At 43.5% G+C, this 13,831-nt stretch overlaps 1 long non-coding RNA gene across 1 annotated transcript; it reads right to left on the bottom strand.

Annotated features, from left to right (window-relative positions):
- Nucleotides 1-2,111: 2,111 nt before the first annotated feature.
- Nucleotides 2,112-9,559, bottom strand: LOC309339489. Its single transcript, XR_014155406.1, has 3 exons — nt 9,479-9,559; nt 6,029-6,075; nt 2,112-2,163 (listed from the first exon to the last, which is right to left on the bottom strand). It is a non-coding gene; the product is annotated as an uncharacterized lncRNA (long non-coding RNA).
- Between the last annotated feature and the right edge of the window lie 4,272 nt (nt 9,560-13,831).

Consider the following 13,831-nt stretch of genomic DNA (forward strand, 5'->3'; position numbering starts at 1 on the left):
GTGGTTCTGCTAAATTGTGAACCACCTGAAAAAGTCTCCTGCTGCTGTTTTCTGCAGATGCAATAGAGGCGGTGAATAAATTCTTCTTCACCGTCGCTATCGCCACTTGGTAGGCTCGACGTTGAGCTCTAACCTGTGTCCGGTCAGATTCGGAATGAGTTATCCGCCACCGGCACTCTAGCCGTCTCAACGATTGTTTCATTGCCCTCAGATCCGTGGAAAACCACGGGGCTGTCCGGGCTCCATGCAATCGGAGAGGGCGCTTCGGAGGCAAACAGTCAATAGCCCTGGTTAACTCCACATTCCAGCGGGCCACCAGGGAATCGGCTGAAAGGCCATCAACATGGGATAAAGCATCCCCTACCACTCTCTGGAAACCATTTGGATCCATTAAGGGGCGGACCATCCGAATTGGTCCCACCTCCCTACAGAGGGGATGGGTCGCAGAGAAGTCCAGTCGCACCAGGAAGTGATCTGACCATGGCACTTCTTTCGTTTCGCTTTTACTTAGTGTCAGATCACCAACATCCATAGATGTAAACACCAGGTCCAAGGCATGTCCACGACTATGGGTTGGGCCAGACTTATTCAGGGACAACCCCATGGAGGCCATGCTTTCCACGAAGTCCCGAGCGGCCCCTTGTAAGGTCGTGTCGGCATGGATGTTAAAATCCACTAGGACGACCAAACTAGGTGTCTCCAGGAGAACATCTGCCATGACCTGAAGCAGCTCGGGCAGGGAATCCTTGGTCCAGTGGGGAGGTCGGTACACCAAAAGGAATCCTGTACTGCCCCTATTGCCCAACTTCCAGAACATGCACTCGGAAAACTGGGTCTTCCCAATAGGACGCCTGGTGCAAACTAATGACTTCCTAAAAATCACTGCAACCCCCCTCCCCGCCCACATGACCTGGGTTGCTGTGTGTAAGAGAAACCTGGTGGACAAGCAGTGGCAAGGACAGGCCCATCTGTTTCATCCAACCAAGTCTCTGTTGCGCATGCCAGGTCAAATCCTCCATCCATGATCAAGTCATGGATGGCAGTGGTCTTATGAATCATTGACCTGGCATTGCACAGCAACACCTTCAGGTCATGTGGGTATCCCTTGCTGATTCTAGTATCCATCCGATCAGGACCAGATCCGGAGGCAGGAATAGTCCTCAGACAACGACTAAACCTGCCCCCTCTGTAATGACATGGTCTAGTCTTAGCATAACTCCTCCTCCTACCCGTGATCACTGAGATCGGTTGTCCCAGTGCATCCCCCTCTGTGGAACATGCCCTAGCCATTTTGTGGGCTGGGGCCCACTCCCCGGCAGCCCTGACCCCTCCCCTTAAGAACAAAATAACACCTTAAACAAACAAAGAAAACCAATAAAACAATACAAACAAAAAACTGTAAAAATTACAAAAGCAACAAAATAAAAAAATTTCCCCAAGCCCAACCAAACATCCACCCCCCCACCCCCCAATTTCCCCTCATACAAGGCACTTTTTGCATGTTATTTTCCCTGATATGTGCATTTTAATGCAAACTTAACCCTGCTATAGGCATTTTTGTACATGTTACTTGGCTTGAGAACTACATTGCAGAGAAGTGCAAATTTCAAAGGATGGCCATGTTTCAGTTTGTGTATTGCTTCAGAAGCTGTGAATTGGGTAAACATACCTTTAAATGCAAACTGAATTGAATTTCCCCCCCATCCCTACGAAGGTCAGAACCTACAAGGCCTGTACAACTGGAGGTGTAGAGCACAGCATGGAGACCTGATCCAGGCAGGTAGCTCATTACATGACTGGCAGACGGTGACATGTCCCTTGTCCCATGAAAAACAATCTCCACACCTAGATAACTAGAGTCCTATGCTGGCATGATTACCTCTCAATACGGGCTCAAGAAGCAGGGCTTCCCTCTGACATCTGAGGCCTTCCTATGACATGCATGGGAGCTCTCTCTGTCCTGTTGGATAATTTCAGTCCTCCCCTGGAGAATATTTCCTAAAATAGCCTCCCCAGGTTCACCATCCATGGTTTCTTTTTGGTGAAACTAGGAATTCAGTTTGAGTATTGTTTAATATCCTTAAATGAAGCCATTCACTTGGCCCTTACCTCCTTCTACTCATCCTCTCTTTGTCTGTTGCTTTCTTCACCAACCAAAAGGAACTAAAAATACAGATTTGTTCAATGTTACGTGAGCTGAAATTTATCAAAAGAGAATTTTCAAGGAGGACTGTTGAATAATCCCTCCTCCCTCACAAGGATATTCAGCAAAATACACCCTACCTCCACCCCAGTATCACCCCACTCCAGCATGGGGTGCCATTTTAGCTCAGTCCAAATTCAAATCTAGATTCCCCCATCTGAAATTTGGTTGTTTTCTCATAAATCAGGAATGGGGAACCTGTTGTCCTAGAGATATTGTTGGATTCCAACTTCCATCAGCCTCAGTCATCATAGTCAATGGTCAAGGATGGTGGAACTGCCCATCCCTGTTAAAGGCAGGGCTTTTTTAAAGCCTGAACTCAGTTCCAGCACCTTTCAGGTGGGCGTCATTGCCATTATAAGAGAATAAGGGAGACATTCATTGTGAGTTCTGGCACCTCTTTTTCTAGAAAAATAGGTTGTAGATAATAATGGGATCAAATTTCAGTATTAAACTATATGAAGAACAGGTTTGCTTTTTCTGCTACGCATACCTAAAATGCAGAACTGTTTCTCACACATCTTTTCACATAGACAGTTACATATTATAGGCCCAACACTGTATTTCTGTTCTTTTTCAGACACAGAAGTGACTGATGAAGCTGCCTTGAATCACAACTGAGGTACCGGGAAGAAAACCATAAAATATCCTTCATAAACGTATCCCACTGTGTCGCAAAACCAATGAGATTCTTTCTTCCCACAACTGCTCCAGGGAGACCTAATGCTTCTATTCACACAAATTGACCAAAACAAAGTACATCTATAAAGCCGTAAATCCTCAACACCACCACCGCCACTGATTGCTGCCACCACCGCCCCCAAAAAGAGTTGATAATGTAACATAGCACACACGATGCTAAGTGCCTTACAGCAAAAGCATAGTTAGTACACGCAAAGTCTGACATTATCCATTATGAACGGACATGATTTATGTGCCTGTCAGCAAGAAATCAATCAAGTCAATGGAAAGCCAGCAGCAACGTCAACAACAGTAGCAAGAGGGGAAATATCATAGCCAAGACGGGATGGGTCCTCTCAACCACCTGGGGAGAAGGCAAAGAGAAAGAGGAAGCAGTCAGATTCACAGTGTGCCGTTGTCCAAAAAATAGTGACGCTGCATTTTACTCCTTCTCTTGAGGTTGACTAATTCTTCACATTGCTTTTGATTACTGATAGGGTTGTGATGGAAAGGGGAAAAGAGATGACAAGTAGAGATGTTTGGAAATGCCATTAAACGAGTGGTCTGGATTTCCAGAAAGGAGGGCAGTGAGTTACAAACATCACATCAAAGATGATTAAGGAATTGGTCATGGAAGAAATGTTTTACCAGATGAAGACGTTTGGGTCTGCGGTTTAGCACAGATGGCACACACACACACACACACACACACACACACACACACACACAGAGGAAATGAAAACTTACAACTGGCAGAAGAAACAGAGGCAGAAAATAAAAGCTCTGGGGACAAGGTTTTCATAGCCTGTCTTGCAGGTCACTGTTTGGTCGACCAGCTGCAATGATCTTTGATAAGTACATGGTTAAGATGCAGAAATGCTATATCTTAGGTTCAGGATGAGACAACCGTGGTCCTTCCATGTAGACTCTCATCAGCCCCAGGCAGCATGGCCAATGGCCAGGGATGAACAACCACATGACACTTCACCGCCTGAGATTGACCCAGCCACTGTCTCCTCCTCGCCACTGCCTTTTCCCTTCTCCTTCTGCCTCCTTCTTCCTGTTTTTGCAGAATTAAAGTTGCAATTTCTTCTCCTGCAACAGAATAGTTTCATACCTAAAATCCTACAACACTTATGCAACATAGCTAAATCATTAAAGAAACATTGTGCTCCAAAAACATCCCAGTGCTCATTAGAGACAAAATTATCTACTTTGTCCAACAGATACATGTTATCATTTAATGAACCTCTCTGCTAAGAAACAGAAATGTGAGCACTGATGTTAGCGCCAACCCTTGCTAACAGTAACAGCTTTGTTACAGGGACTATTAATTAAATGGGACATATGGTACGCATCTTGCCAAAATGCCAGTTCTTTTAACAGTTGCACTACTTTCTGGTCTGTTCCTGACCACAATTCAAAGTGCTGGTTTTGACCTACAAAGCCCTAAAGAGCTTTGAACCAGATTCGTTAAAGGATTGCCTGTAACCACATGAGGCTGGTTCTGAGGCCTTGCTCCAGATCCTACCATCTTTCTAGGTGAAGTGGATGGTGACAATAGACAAGGCCTTGTCTGTTGTAGCACCCCATCTATTGAACTGCCTTCCTCAAGAGATGCTATCCCTCTTTGCTTTTTGGCCAGTGCTTGGTGAAAGCCTTCCAGGTATTTTAAGTGTCTGAGCTGGCACTTGTTGTTATGCTGGCATTTGTGTCTTTATTGCACTACTGTGTCTTGCTGTTTTCATGAGTCAATGTTTTAAACTGTGATTTCATTATTATACTGTAAACTTCTCCAAGAGCAATGCTAAACAGCAACCTGTGTGCTTTCTAAATGTGTACAACCAAAATGATTTCACTCTAGTATACTATCTGTTGCTATCAAGTCTAGTAGTATCATCTTCAAGACCAACCAAATATATTTTGCTGCCTGAGACAAAGGAAGAAGAAGAGTTTGGATATGATATCCCGCTTTATCACTACCCGAAGGAGTCTCAAAGCGGCTAACATTCTCCTTTCCCTTCCTCCCCCACAACAAACACTCTGTGAGGTGAGTGAGGCTGAGAGACTTTAAGAAGTGTGACTAGCCCAAGGTCACCCAGCAGCTGCATGTGGAGGAGCGGAAACGCAAACCTGGTTCACCAGATTACGAGTCTATCGCTCTTAACCACTACACCACACTGGCTCTCTATGTACAATACGTACAATATGTACCGGTACATGCACACTCAATGTACAGAAGCCAACTAAACTAGCAACTGAATATTTCTTCAGTATTAATTATCCACTTCACCTGAAGGCAGCCAACAAGCTTTGCACAGAGAGGGCCACATAGCTGTGTTTGACTGCAAACCTTTCACCCCTAGCATCATGTTAGGGAAGACTGTGATAGTCTCAAGGCCAATTTAGCATGGCTGCTTTTGCTATATAGAAGAAGAAAACCTCACTACATGGTTGCCAGTTTATGCAGAGAGTAAAATTCCTTTTCAGCCCTGCTCACCAGTGGCTGACCAATGTTCACAGAAAGAATATATCAAAATAGAGGTGAGTGAGTGAGGAAGTCACTGCAAACTCTGGCACAGTGTAAACAAACCTGTTTTTAAAAAAATCTTGGCTTTGGCTTTACCTGCCCATCAGTGAGAGAACTAAATATCTTCTTCTTTGGTGATCACTCATAGCTGAATAAGATTGTCTTCCATAAACACGGTTTTAACAGTGAGTCCGTAAGTGACTGAAGGCCAATTCTGGATCCACACCTCCTTCCACAGTGGGGACATAGGTTTCCGGGTGGGAGTTGATCATGGTGAGGGTTTGCCAAGCGTGCCTTCCTCTTAGCACGTTTCTCCCTTTTGTCCTGAGTTCGAGCGTCTTCAAAGTCCATGACACCATTGGTAAAGGCTGTTCTCCAATTGGAGCGCTCGCAGGCCAGTGTTTCCCAGTTGTCAGTGTTTATACTACATTTTTTTTAGATTTGCCCTGAGAGAGTCTTTAAACCTCTTTTGTTGACCACCTGCATTACACTTTCCATTTTTAAGTTCGGAATCAGTGGAGAACTAGATATAATTTCAGGATAACATTAATATCTGCATATACAAAGAAATAACCAAATACTGAAAAATGTAATGAGAAGAGGCGCTGAGTTACCTGAGATAATTCAGCAGCCATATGAACCTTCAGCCATGGAGATGAATCTGTCATAACAAGACACACATACACAGAATAAAAAGACAACACAAATGATATATTTGTTTGTAATGGATAACACTACTGTGTAGCTTGCTTGGCAGCCACACATACCCTTAGGCCCCAAAGGAAGACAGACAAAGACACACAGTGAAGAACTGCCCGCACTCCTTCCTCAGTACAACACAACTCATTGTTCAAGCTTTCAGATGATAAAACAATAGAGGCTGTTTCCTCCTCCTAGTCCTAGTGCAGGAAGCCGAGAACATGTCTCTTTCAAGACTTGGATTTTCCTTCTTATTAAAAGAAGTTGCTTTCTCTACAGAACACACTGGCACCGAAATATTGGCCAATACCTTTAGGTTTGTTGTGCTCAGTTACATTTTCTGTTGGTTCTCTATTCTCTGTTTTGAAATCCATACCAAGAGTGTGCACCAGGCAACAATAATCTGAGCTCCAATTGCAATGATTAGCGGCACAAATGTGTTTATGTTCTCCATCAAGTTGGACAGGGCTTACTTCCAGGTATAAGACTGCAGCCGAAACCATGTCCATCTCACACTATTCTTGGCTACGAAGGTGGAGAAGAAAGGTCTTTAGAACTCTTCAGTTGAGGCTTGAGGAAAGGGAGTTATCCTGATATAAATGTGCAATCCTGTTGAAAGGATCTGTCAGAGGGATCATCAAACTGATCAATGCAATCAGCTACTTGCCCACTGATTCTGGGCAATCAACAGAGCAGAAGATGGCTATAGAGACAGGGTTTATAAACATGGCAAGGCAGTGTTATCTCGCATTGATAAACACTTCTTTAACATGCCTCAAAGCTTAATGTGAACTAGGGATGGATGGATCTACCCCAGCAATTCCATCGTGTTTCCATAAAGTAAATCACATTCCAATTCTGTGCAAATTGTTCAGAATAATTACAATGAAATCCTAGAACATATCTGCGTGCGCACTCACACAAATTAAGGAGTAGTATTTACATGGTATACCAAGAGCTGTTCTCTCTTTTTTCTTGCTTTTTAACAGTGTAAATCTGCTTAAAGCAGCTTTGAAGCATGGCACTTCCATCACGTCACATAAAAAATGCTTTTATAAGTGGCACAGGAAGTGGTCACACATTGTTTCAGGTGCAATTCCATGCACATTTGGCCATTGTGCACATACAACAAAATGGCTGTCCTTATCATCACAACATACCCACACTGCAATGTACCATTGTACCTCTGAGCAGTGCTATCCAGGCAATTCAGTCATTTTTTTGGTGTGTGTGTGTACGTATATTTATATTATTTATATTATTTATATTTGTGTGTGTGTCAGCAACGTGAAGGCACTGGCGGAGAAAGAGGAGTGCGGGGGGAGCGCACCGCCCCCGGCAGCGTGATTCCAGCAGGGTGCCATCGCAGCTTCCCTCCCCCCCACCCGCGCTGGGTGCCACACCCCCACAGGCGGCACGCCGTGCGCCCAGGACACATGCCAACCCTGCCCCCACCTGCTCTCCATCCCCACCCCCCAGTGCCAGAGCATGAAGCTCCACCACTGGGTGAAGGTAACCCAGAATAGTACAGTGGTACCTTGAGTTGCAAATGCCTCAGGTTCCAAATGCTTCAGGTTACAAACTCCGCTAACCTGAAAGAGTTACCTCGTGTTGAGAACGTTGCCCCAGGATGAGAATGGAAATCGTGTGCCTGCAGTGCAGTGGCAGCAAGAGACCCCATTAGCGAAAGCACGCCTCTAGTTAAGAACAGTTTCAGGTTAAGAACGGACCTCCGGAATGAATTACGTTCGTAACTAGAGGTACCACTGTATCCTAAACATGTCTCAGGAAACCATCACTAAAGAAAATGAGAAGGTAGAAGAGTATTTACTAGAAACAAAGGTTCATCTTCCCCTTTTTTACACTTTCCTGAAAAGAAGCATGTTAGGTTGCATTGCAAGAAAATTAGAGATTCTCAATCTGGGGAAAGAGAGGCACCCGTATACAGTGGTATCTCGGGTTAAGAACTTAATTCGTTCTGGAGGTCCGTTCTTAACCTGAAACTGTTCTTAACCTGAGGTACCACTTTAGCTAATGGGGCTTCCTGCTGCATGATTTCTGTTCTCATCCTGAGGCAAAGTTCTTAACCCGAGGTACTATTTCTGGGTTAGTGGAGTCTGTAACCTGTAGCGTCTGTAACCTGAAGTGTCTGTAACCTGAGGTACCACTGTAATAATATAATTGGCTCTGCAGTATTACATAATTTCCTAGCTAGATGTGCAGCTTTCTTAGAAATAGCTGTTCTCTTCTCCTATTTTGTAAGGGGGTCGGGGAACCAGGAAGCAAACCAGGAATGGTGGGACGGTGGGCCCAAGTCCATGTGGTAGCACAAACATCTCAAATAAGCAAGTGGTATTTGTGTCTCACCAACAGGGGGAAGCAAAAACAACTCCTCTTCCAAGTATTGTTCAAAGAGGTATTCATGACTGAGCACATAAAAAAACAACTGGCAACAGCTGTTTAATGTTAAAATCTAAGGTGATGTTTTATTTCTGAACACAGCTTTCTTCATTAAGCCCGCAGTGTGTTTGCCACAGCATCCCCGCAGCACAGCGAACAGTAGGATGCTGGCACAGTGTTCACAGTCTTGTACGAACACTAGGAAGCCGCAGAAATATCAGTCAGCCCATCATAGCTTCATTTCCCAAATGCTTGTAGTGAAATAGATTTTACTGAACTAATCAGCATGAAATCCTTAGCTTTGTTTTTGCAATTGGTATTGTGTTTGTGGAGCCAAATGTAGAGAACTTTGATACCAAATACCTCATATGTGTTAATTTTGGCAACTGTGAAAGATTCTGTAGATGCCTTGCGATGTTACTACCACCTCTGCCATCTACTCTTCAACTTCTCCCCACACTTGCCCCCACCTCCTGGGCGCTGGTCCCTCTAAACCCTACAAAAGTGTTTCTTTTTCAATATGTTCTACCTAGGGTGTGGGATGGGGACTGCAGAGAACTGTGTGATATTTTAGCAACATGAAACCTGATCTCCAAGTGTCTGAATGACCAGAAGTTCTTAAAGAAAACACTTCTTAATTTGTGTGTCTGCTGCTGCTTCAGAAAGCCAACTAGATGTGATGGGAAATTCTAGAAAGCTTGTCGCCAGGCATTGCAGCAAGAATAGCAAACAGGACCCAAAACAAATAAACGAATAGGCAAAAGGCGGCCATCTTCAGCACCCTCCTAGTCAATGACCTCCTCTTCTTGGTTAATAGGATGGCAGAGGTATTAGATGAAGACCTTACAGGTTAATTAGATCTGACATTAGTTAACAGCAGCAATTACTGGAGAGCAATTAATCAGGGAATGTCTCCAAACAGAAGGTGGAAAAATAAACAGGCAGCAACATTTTGATCCATTTACCTCTAAGATAAGGACAAGGCCCAGGTGTCATGCTGAGGTGGAGATAATCCGTCTTGCTCCATTTCAAGTTGGAAATTCAGCCTCTCCCTTCACCCATCTGTCTTCCTTCACATTCAGGCAAATGGACTTTTGCCATTTTCTAAAAGTGAATTACAACACACTGGGGTGGGTGTGGGGTTGGAAAACAAATATTCACAAATAATTCCTTATTTTTGGGTGGGGGTGGATGGGGGGGTTGGAGTCTACAGAACGCAAAGTTATGCCACTGTTGAAATGGAAAGGAGGAGGAGGAGGAGGAGGAGGAGGAGGAGGAGGAGGAGGAGGAGGAGAAGAAGAAGAAGAAGAAGAAGAAGAAGAAGAAGAAGAAGAGCAGAAGCAGCTCTACTATACCAAAATAACATTAAAATTGTTGATCTGAGTCCAACTAGCATCAAAACATGTAGCTGAATGAGTTTAATTTGTCATGGTACAATTTTGTGGTTCTGAATGGCCCCCCAAACCATATTCCAATAATTTTCCAATACAGTGGTACCTCGGGTTACATACGCTTCAGGTTACAGACTCCGCTAACCCAGAAATAGTGCTTCAGGTTAAGAACTTTGCTTCAGGATGAGAACAGAAATCGTGCTCCGGTGGCGCAGCGGCAGCAGCACGAGGCCCCATTAGCTAAAGTGGTGCTTCAGGTTAAGAACAGTTTCAGGTTAAGTACAGACCTCTGGAACGAATTAAGTACTTAACCCAAGGTACCACTGTACTACAAACTCCTCAAGCAATGTTTCCCTGTATACCTAAAGGACAGACTGTAAAATTTTATCAGTTGTGATGACACAAATGCCAGAAATAAAACTTCAGGAGATGGAAAATGTAGCCATGACTGGCAGCGGAGAAGCCCAGTTTGTGTGGAGAGAGCAGACTTGCTGAACACTGATTGGTTGTACTGTAGCACTGACAGATGGCATGGTGTGCTACATGACAGGAAATAAGGAAAATAAAGATCAATATAATAAAGTATTATCTTGAGAAATACTTTGAAAAATCACCCAATTTTCCCCACTCTCACCCCAAAGAATTTTAAACAAACTACCACTTGAGAACATTGAAAAAAGCCCTGTACTTTATAGCTAATAGCTATTTCAGTGAGAAAATTCAGGCATTTTATTGTAAGTGGAAGCAAAAAAACTGAACTATAGTGTTACCACGGGTTAAGTACTTAATTCGTTCTGGAGGTCCGTTCTTAACCTGAAATTGTTCTTAATCTGAAGCACCACTTTAGCTAATGGGGCCTCCCACTACTGTTGCACCGCCGGAGCACAATTTCTGTTCTCATCCTGAAGCAAAGTTCTTAACCCGAGGTACTATTTCTGGGTTAGCAGAGTCTGTAACCTGAAGCATATGTAACCTGAAGCGTATTTAACCCGAGGTACCACTGTATTTAAAAAATGCATTTACAGCAGTAGTTTATGCTGACATCTATGCACAACTTGATTTGCTTCACAAGGCCTGGTGAAGAGCTCTTTGAAGCCTACACCAATTTTTCCCCAGAAAAAGATACAGTGGTACCTCAGGTTAAGTACTTAATTTGTTCCGGAGGTCCGTTCTTAACCTGAAACTGTTCTTAACCTGAAGCACCACTTTAGCTAATGGGGCCTCGTGCTGCTGCCGCTGCGCTGCTGAAGCACGATTTCTGTTCTCATCCTGAAGCAAAGTTCTTAATCCGAGGTACTATTTCTGGGTTAGCGGTGTCTGTAACCTGAAGCATATGTAACCCGAGATACCACTGTAATGTATTATCTACCCTTAGGAAGCACAGGGACACAAATGGCTGCCATTTTGATCTAGTTCAGAATTGTTTAAACTGCATGGCAGTGTCTCTCACAACACAGAGAGAGGATGAGCTGAACCCTACTTAGTGCATTCACAGAATCGTAGAATTGCAAAGTTGAAAACTGCAAAACTAGCCATGCAGTTTTCTGTTTTAAAAATAATAAGTGAGATGTATCTTCACCAACATCATAAACCAAGAGAGCACCACATGTTGAACATTAGCCAGAAGCCTGCTCAGATTGTGGATCTCACAGACTTGGGTTCCAATAGCTTCCAACTGTGTTCAGCCTCTTGCAGATAATCATCATTGCTTTGCCTCCTAGCGCAAGCCTATTCCCCTTGAGGAACAACAACAAAAAAGCTCTAAATATACTGTGAATGTTTCCATGTTCACCTCATATAATGAGCAACACAATTTTGATAGCCAGCACAAAGGCTATTCTGTTCAGCGCAGATAGGCTTAAATAGCTTTAACCTAGTGACCCCCTTTAAATAACGCTACAGCAAATCACAATTAAGTAAATACCACTTGAGAGTTTGGATTTGGCTCAGCTGCCAACATATTTGCGGAGAAGGAGTGGGCAAAGCTTTAATTATAAAATGAACATTGTTTCCAAATATTATTATGAATTTATCCCGAAGGTAAATGAAAAGTAGCGAGCGCCGCTATGAGAAAAGAGCATGGGAGCAGAAGGGGAGCCAAAAATAAACAAAGAAAATGTAGCCACGGAAACTATGAACAATGCTTTAAAGTCACTAAATTGTGAGGACTAGTTATATATGGCAAAATAAAGGCAGATACTTTCATGGGAAACATGGTAATATAGTGCCTGGAAGTTCAGAGAAAAGAAAGTTTAATTTTAGTCACTGCTCTTTAAGCAAAACATTTTGAGAGAACTGTATGTCAGAAGCTCCAAAGAGGGACACGGTCCATGTAAGTTATTTAGTATCAGAACTAGCCCTCCCCTGCCACAGGAAACTCTAGCACAAAAGGTAGGGATGGACAGATCACTCGATTTCTGATCCACCCAAGTGCTGGGTTTGACCTAGAAAGTAGGGTTGCCATATTTCAGTTCGGACGCAAAAGATGTAAAGGATTTTTGGGCAAAGTTACTGAATTATTATTCTCATTTTGCCAAAGTTATTTTTAGCTTTATCCACATTTCTTGAGCTTTTTTTGTAATACAGTGGTACCTCGGGTTACATATGCTTTAGGTTACAGACTCCGCTAACCCAGAAATAGTGCTTCAGGTTAAGAACTTTGCTTCAGGATAAGAACAGAAATCGTGCTCCAGCGGCGCGGCGGCAGCAGGAGGCCCCATTAGCTAAAGTGGTGCTTCAGGTTAAGAACAGTTTCAGGTTAAGAACGAACCTCCAGAACGAATTAAGTACTTAACCCGAGGTACCAGTGTATCGCTATATTTTGATATAATTCTGAGGATGTAGGTTGCAGATTTTCCCATGCATTTACCCGGTTTCTGCCCGGAAACTGTTTCCAAAAGTTGAATCCTGGTTATGTCCAGGAACTTCTGGACATATGGCAACCCTACTCCTGTGGTACCTCAGGTTAAGAACTTAATTCGTGTTGGAGGTCTGTTCTTAACCTGAAACTGTTCTTAACCTGAGGTACCACTTTAGCTAATGGGGCCTCCCTCTGCTGCCGCGCCGTCACCGTGCGATTTCTGTTCTCATCGTGAAGCAAAGTTCTTAACCCGAGGTACTATTTCTGGGTTAGCGGAGTCTGTAACCTGAAGCGTCTGTAACCTGAAGTGTCTGTAACCCGAGGTACCACTGTATAAAGCTCTTCACGGCTTAGGATTCCACTATATTCTGGAGCCCCTCTCACAAAATAAACTTACCCAGACACTTTGATCTTTGATCAGCCTGGATAGCTCAGTTGGTTGGAGCATAATGCTGATAATGCCAAGGTTGCAGGTTCAATTCCCATATGGGACAGCAACACATTCCTGCATTGCAGAGAGTTGGACTAGACCAGGCTTCCTCAAACTCAGCCCTCCAGATGTTTTGAGACTACAAATCCCTTCATCCCTGACCACTGATCCTGCTAGCTAGGGATCATGGGAGTTGTAGGCCAAACATCTGGAGGACCAAGTTTGAGGAAGCCTGGACTAGACGATCCTCAGGGCCCCTTCCAACTCTATGATTCTTATGAAGCCATCCATCAGAGGTCTCCCCTCTGACAGAGGTTCAGAGGGCAAAGGTGAGCCAGAGACTTCTTTGCTGACATTTAAATAAATGCCTGCTGAAAACTTTTCTATTCTGCCAGGCCAATGCAGGCAAATAAGAATAAATCCCCCACAATGGTCTATTGGTGTTTTTTTAATCATTATTCTTTTGCTTTTAACTTTTTATGGTTTATAGTTTTTATATTCTTGTAAACCACTCTAATATATATTTATGATACAGCGGTATATAAATATATGTTTTTAATAAAAAAAAATAAGGTCAGGGGATTTCAACAGGGAGTTACAGGATATGCAATGATTAGAAATGAAGCAATGTGGCTGC

This window comes from Podarcis erhardii (assembly GCF_964252035.2).
Source record: "Podarcis erhardii genome assembly, chromosome: 3".
NCBI lineage: Eukaryota > Metazoa > Chordata > Lepidosauria > Squamata > Lacertidae > Podarcis > Podarcis erhardii.